The sequence below is a fragment of the Halyomorpha halys genome, unplaced genomic scaffold (genome assembly GCF_000696795.3).
Source record: "Halyomorpha halys isolate HHAL.00 unplaced genomic scaffold, Hhal_1.1 Scaffold1047.1, whole genome shotgun sequence".
NCBI lineage: Eukaryota > Metazoa > Arthropoda > Insecta > Hemiptera > Pentatomidae > Halyomorpha > Halyomorpha halys.
Window position 1 is genome coordinate 3,938 of NW_027113517.1, and position 7,201 is coordinate 11,138.

Below are 7,201 nucleotides of genomic sequence, written 5' to 3' on the forward strand. Positions count from 1 at the left end.
ATACTCCGGCACTGAGGGTAACTGGAGTTCTTGGTGGATGATGGTGTTTCTGGCCCTCTGTAGTGTAGTTCCACGGACGATTCGCCGGAGGACGGAATTCTGATAACTCTGCAGCTTTTCTAGCGTTGTTTTGTAGAGTGACGCAGGAGTGGTGCACCATAGAGCAGAGTCGGTCGGATTACAGCTTTGTAGATTTGCAGCTTCAGCCTTAGTGAGAGTTGTGGGGATTTCATAATGTTGTTCTTTGGAATCATAATTATTTTTATAATGATTGTGTTTTGTTTTTTTAATTTATCTATGCTAATTAATTTGTAGGAAGATTAAGAATAACAACATCTTGAACGTTGGTTTATCTTTATAAAGTCATGTAACTACAGGGCGCTTTTTGTCGAGTATTTATATATTACTAACATTCTTTATTTATTCGGGGATAAGACTTTGTGCCTTAGAGTGAAATACGAAATTTTTAAATTAAAAACATTAAAATTATAAAATATTTCGAGTAATAATAAATTGGGAAAAAATGAGACAATAATTAACAAAAAAAAAAAGAATGAAATAATGTTTATATGTGTACAAGGTTAAATAAATATTATAGACATCCAATTATGCTTGTATCAAATGTTAAAATTAAATTAATGCTTATATACACATTTAAAAGTTTTAAATATCAAATGTAAAAAAAAAATTATAATTAAAATAAAAAAGAATAAATAATAAACCGTATCTTCTAATAATAATAAATTAAAAAGAAAAAATGTATAGCAATTTGTCCATTGGTTTTCCATATAAATTTCTTGTGATTCAGTTAATCCGATGCATTTGGTTAAATACTTGTCGTTTCAGACATTTATAATCGAAATTGAAGCTTTGGGCACACCGAATATATAATACGTTTGTACTGATTTCTGAACTATGTTAAATAACTTGAAATATCCAATTAATTATAGTAAGGTGCATTAAATTATTTTATAGTATATTATTATCTAAATAATAATAAATTATTGAAATATGCTTCGTGCACATTGCTTTGCTCTACTATGATTTATTTGTTTAGAAAACCCGTTTCACTCCCTGTAACGCTGGTAGGGGAATGGTCTTTGTCGTGATCTTTGATTATACCGGGTATGGGGAATGTCATTAACGTGAATTTATACCCAACTGTAATAAATATTAATTTTTTAGTAGTAACACGATCAGAAATAATTGAAAATGAATTTGAAGAATCCATGTTATATTCCTGTTCCAGGTTATATTCGTTTTATTCTACTCCAGAGATATATTAATTAATTTTAAACTGACTATATAAATTTAAGTAGTATAAAAATATATTTTTATAATTCAATTTAAAAAAAGGGCTAATTTTAAAATCATCTTTTTATGACTGGTGCAAATTAAGATTCAATTTTAAAAAATTAGAAATTCATTATAATTTCGATGTTTATGTTAAATATTTAAAATTATTATTATTTCTTTTTATTTGTTACATTTTTCTACCTTTTTTTTTTTTATAAATATAAATCTTCGTTGGAATAATATTACTGTTGGGAATAAAAAATAGGAAATTTCAATGAGACGCAAATTGAAACGTATTGGTTTTCTCTTATAAAAAACAAAAATCCATAATAATATTTGAGTGTTCTCCCCACTGAATTTGACCCACTATCATGATTTAGCTGGGAGTTAAAGAAAAAACTCACACCCAAAAAAGAAAAAAAGTTTTAAATCTTTCAGTATTGATTCAGTCAGTTATAAATCACGATCTTGCAGTATCTAAATCCATTTGTAAAAATGTCTAACGATAATTTTTTATTCTCTGTTATTCTTTATTTTTTTTATAAAAATACATTACTGTTAATACTAATTCAAGTCTGATAGGTAATTATATAAAACATTACAATGAAAATAAATTTTTCATTATTGTCTGTATTGGATGGCATTTCATATAATCAATTTTTAATTATCCAACAATAAGTATCGAGCCTCAAACAGCTTATTGACAGACAGTTTATTGTCTGTAACGTAATTTATTATTATTTAAAACGTAAAAATGAAAGAGAAATTATGGATTCTAATCTTTAACGTGTGAAAACAACGAAAATTTAATTTAGAGGAAATTTAAAACGTTTCCATTTAAATAGGAATATTTTAATAACTCTTCAAAGCAGAAATAACTATTTTTTTAATTGTCATATAAAACCTTCACCCACTTAAGTCTTAAATTACTGTAGTATATAGAATTTAGTAAGGGAAAAAATTTTTAAATATAATCGGGAGGGGGGAATATTCTAGTTCCCCTATGCCCAAATATCCAAGTCCAAGGAGGTGACCTGTGTGATCTGACATCCGATTCAAAGGGAAAATTCGAGACCGTCCCCTATTTTCCGATTGCATTACGGCTTCATCGTCTTTTGTTAAACTATTTTTTTTATAGAAACAAAGTTAATATTTGTTATCCCCACTACAAGAAACCTTAAAATACGAATTTTTAAAACAGTAGAAAAATGAAAATTAGTTTTCCAAGTTTTTGCTTTTCCTAGTCTTCAGATTTCAACTGGAGCCCACCAGTCTACACAGGGACGTTGAGTAGGGTGGTGCTCGCGCCGCACAAGATTTTTATATTACATTAAACTTTCAGCATCCTAATATTTAGACATGCCACAAATATCTAACCGCCATTATCTTTTTTGTCAACTATTTTTACCATTAAGAAATATTCTGTGTTTGGTTTACGTTTTCAACAGCAACTGTTAGATATCTGCCACAGACGACCGACTAATAGGATTGCAATCTGGTGACTGGGAAGGGCAGTCGAGAAACTTAATTTTGTTTTGCCCAAACTGTTCTTGACCCTTCCTCGCTACGTGACCCTTCCGCGTTGTGTTATTGGAAAATTATGTCCTCTTTCAGGAAGTTTACTAATGAAAATATTCTGTACAAATGACTTGTGATTTCTGCCTATCATTAAAGTATAGGTATGCCCTGGCATTCTTCTTTCACTTAAAAGCTTTGGAATAACGTTTATTCCAATTTGGTCCGAAATCGTAACAATTATATTTTATTTTTCTAATATTATTTGGAGGCATGATATTTTCTTATTGTCAAATATAATATTTCTTATTGTCATAATATTTTCTTATTTTATAAGGATGTGGTGACTCCAGGGCCCTGTTTCATAATGAATGCTAATAGTATAAGTTCAAAATACAAGTATAGAAACAGCGTGCTAATTACAATAATACTTTCTTTTTTTCGTAATAGTGAGGACTATTAGTGATATTACAGGAGTTTAAAAGTACTAAAGTACAAGTTACTATTGTACAAGTTTGTTTAATTGTATTAAGTTAAATCTACAAGACTAATAGTATTAGTTTGTACTTTATTATGAAACAGGGCCCTGATGTTGTAATGATTTTTTTTTGTAAGCTTTTTTTTGTTAGGAAAAAAACATAAAATATTTTTAAGTTAAACTTTAAAAATGCACCTGGAAATTTTGTTATAAACTATAATAATAAGTCGTTATTATTATTGATATATAATATTCCATATTAAACGGCACACATTGAATTAGTGTACGATTTCCTCTATTTTTTGATCCTTACGAAAAAAAAATAATCTTCTATTGTATGAATATAGATATTGATATGTATGAAGCGTTGTTTTGTAGAGTGACGCAGGAGTGGTGCACCATTATATATAATAAATCATTTATCCATCATATCTGTTGCCTTGGCACACATATTTTTACTCTTCCACACCGTTCATATAATACTATCAAAAATGGACCAGGAAAACCCGTCGTACCTTTATTAGTAATATTCACAAAAATGAAAGATTTATTAATAAAGTTCCGAGCGATTATTTGAATGAAAAATAGTTTATTATTCTGGGACTAGGTCCCTTTAGAACAATTACAAAGGCAATTTTAATTTTATAATAACATAAAACATAAAACAGTGTGGCCACACTTCATTATAACTTGTATACAGCTACAAGACATTTCAAAATCACTTTTTAAACATCAATTATATAGATAAGAAATTATTATAAAAAATAGCAAGTTTTTTAATTCCTGATAAAAAAAAAAATTGATTCCTGTTCCCTTTCTTTAGTAAGATTAATTGTTATAAGAAATTCGCTGTCGGAAACAGCATCTTGAATTTTGTAATTAATTTTCAAGATTAGTCAGAGAAAGGAAGCAGTTATTCTAAACACGCCGGATACGTTCAAACAAAAGCAGGTATGTCGGTTGAGTTGGCTTTAAAATCTACCTAGCACAGCTGTAGAGTGGAACCGGATTGCCTTCAGGAATCTCGCGAAACGTGCTTTCCATTTCACTTCAGTCTCAGGCAGCAGCTCCTTGGTCGTTGAAAACTTTTTCACACTGCGTTTCAACGTTTCGTAGGAAATAGTTTTAACGTTTGCAGTATAGAATGAATTTATAAAAGGAATAGAAACGTTTATTGGAACTATTACATTTTATTTGTTTTCAATACAAATTGTTATGACAGATAACGGACTCGCCACAACTCGTTTACGACAAAAAAAAAATTGGATTGATACATGGACTTGTACTAAGTATGGAGATAATATATTTTCTTAATGTAGGACTCTAAAGGCTGACAACTTTTTTTAGGACCTTGTCCAACAATAAAATTCTACTAAAGATTAGGAAGATACTCTTGAATTTTTAGGGTCTGCAGTCTTCCTCATTGCTAACTATACTAAACATATTAACTGAATATAAATAATTTTTACAGATGCGATGACAATTTTTAAGAAAATAAACCCTGACTATTTCACCTATTTTATTAAGACCTATTTTATATTAAGTACCATTTATAAGACCTATCTTATATTAAATACCATTTAATTATACATCGATATACTGAGATTGATCTGAATCGTTTTAGCAGTTTTTAAGAAAATTAAAAAAGTTAAGAATCCATTCTATGTAGTAGCAATTCGATTATATCGAAAACATTGCTGTCATATCGTAGGCATATACATTTCTTAAATATGTAATTACATTTTCGTACGACTTTTCGTTTTTAGGTTGGGCTGTTTACATACAAACACAAAGACATACATACAAACCATTTTTCGATACTTGGCCACTTCGACGCTGAGATCACAAAACGTGTATTTCCGTCGAAAACACGAATTCGAAATTTCACGATTGCAAATCGGTGCCAATCGGTGAGTGGAATTTAAAAAATTTTTCGTTAAGAATATTCAATCCCCATTGAAATGATTGGCCCATGACCTTCGAAGAAGGGAAAGCTATTCGTTGGTGCCAGAATCTAGTACTGATGTACAAAAGAGGTTTAGTTGACAAAGAACTTCTCGGAAATTCCATTACAAATAGATTGAACTAAATAGTAACATTAATTTTTAACTGTTAGCTCTATAACTTGTAGGCGTAGGGAGGTCAGATATCTTTGGTGGTTTAGTTAGCACATAAAAACAAGGCTTTATGGTGAAACATGTGAAACCGATATTGTATAATGTTGTGTAAACAAAAATAAGAAAGAAAATTAAATGAGACTAAATGAAAGGAAGTGTAAAAATTTACAAAGTAGATGGTGGATGACATAATTCACAGAAACTGTAATTGGTACAATTTCTTTGTCAACACAGTCACATTTTTGTTGGAAGTTTGTTAATTTAAAGTTTTTATAAATTTATCAACGTGATGTTTTTAAAATTATATAAATTAAATATTCTTCATGTATGATAATACTGTATTAATGAAGTTGAAAAGTGTATTACTATTAGAGCCAGTGAGATTGAAAGTTAAATCATTTGTAAATATTCTTTAACATTTCTATTAATCCAGTTTCTAAGTCTAGTCATCATAATCTGATTTAGATTATAGATCAGATTATAATGATAGTGTTGTGTTTAATTATATACTAGCACTTTAAAACTCTTTTCACAATCTTATTATTAGTTTAGATGGTGTAATATTTGGAGTGCACGAAATGATATAACGTTTTGATAAAGAATGTAATCATATCTTGCAAATATATTTTAGAAAAATTTAAAATGTATAGAAATAAAAAACTATTAAGTAACTGCAACCCATAATTACGTTGAAATTTTGTAACTACATTAATTAAATATAAAATAAATCTCTATTGGAGGAAATATTTATCATTAATTTGGGACAAAACATGAAGATGTTCTTTGCCTGGAACCTGTTTGACTAAATATGACTATCTCTTGCTTGGCTTTCCACACGAGGTTTAACGAGAAGCTTCCGTGGGAAAGCACTCTAGCCCTTAATATTTTATAAAATATATTATGGGTAAAGAAAAGGGCTCTTTCAAAGCTTTGTTTAAGAATTATTTCTTGAATCCCCTTTTAAATTTTACCAAGCATAAAGTTTAAAAACATGAAACGTAATAGAAAAATGAATTGAGTTCTGTTATAATATACGAAGAGTTTGTTTTAACACACTAACTTCCGATTCCACCAGTCCGATTTAAAAACTATGTTTTGCGATATTTAGGAAGGCATCAGGATACGATCCATAGGAACGGAGCAGTAACCATGTAATCGAATGCTTGCGTCTGTATGTAGCCGTTATCATCTCTTTAGCCATCCCTGTGAAGCTTTATTTTAATTCGTGGGTCTTCATATACTGTAGATGTGCAGTAACGCTAGCTTTAAAAGGTACCTATTCTAAATGGTAAAGAAAAAGGTTTATCAAAAACAAAAAAAATATATATATATATATATTTCAAATAATTCAAGAACTATACATTTCAGTAAAACATTATAGCTGCTCATATATAAATTCTCTTCTAGACAAAACAGAAATTATTTAAATCGGACCAGTATTATCAAACATATTAATGTTGTTCTTTTTTTTATTTATTTATTTTTATTTTCAAATCCTCTTTATTTATATATAATTACAATTACAAATATATTGACTTTGTTTGCCGTATTGCAGTATAAGATGAGTTACAGAGTCCGCTGAAGGCGGTTTCACATTGGTAACATACTAGTTGGGGGCTTGCATAGAATGGAGAGGGACCATTCCGGCTGGTGGTGGTGGCGGTGTGATGACTTCAAGCTGCAGAGCCCGAAGTCCTTCCCTCGGCGAGGACGTCTACTAAGGGGACAGTGCTTTGCCACCTCCCAGGTCTTGGTGGAGGGGCGATATCTCTAAAGAGCGGGTTGGCACAGGCCT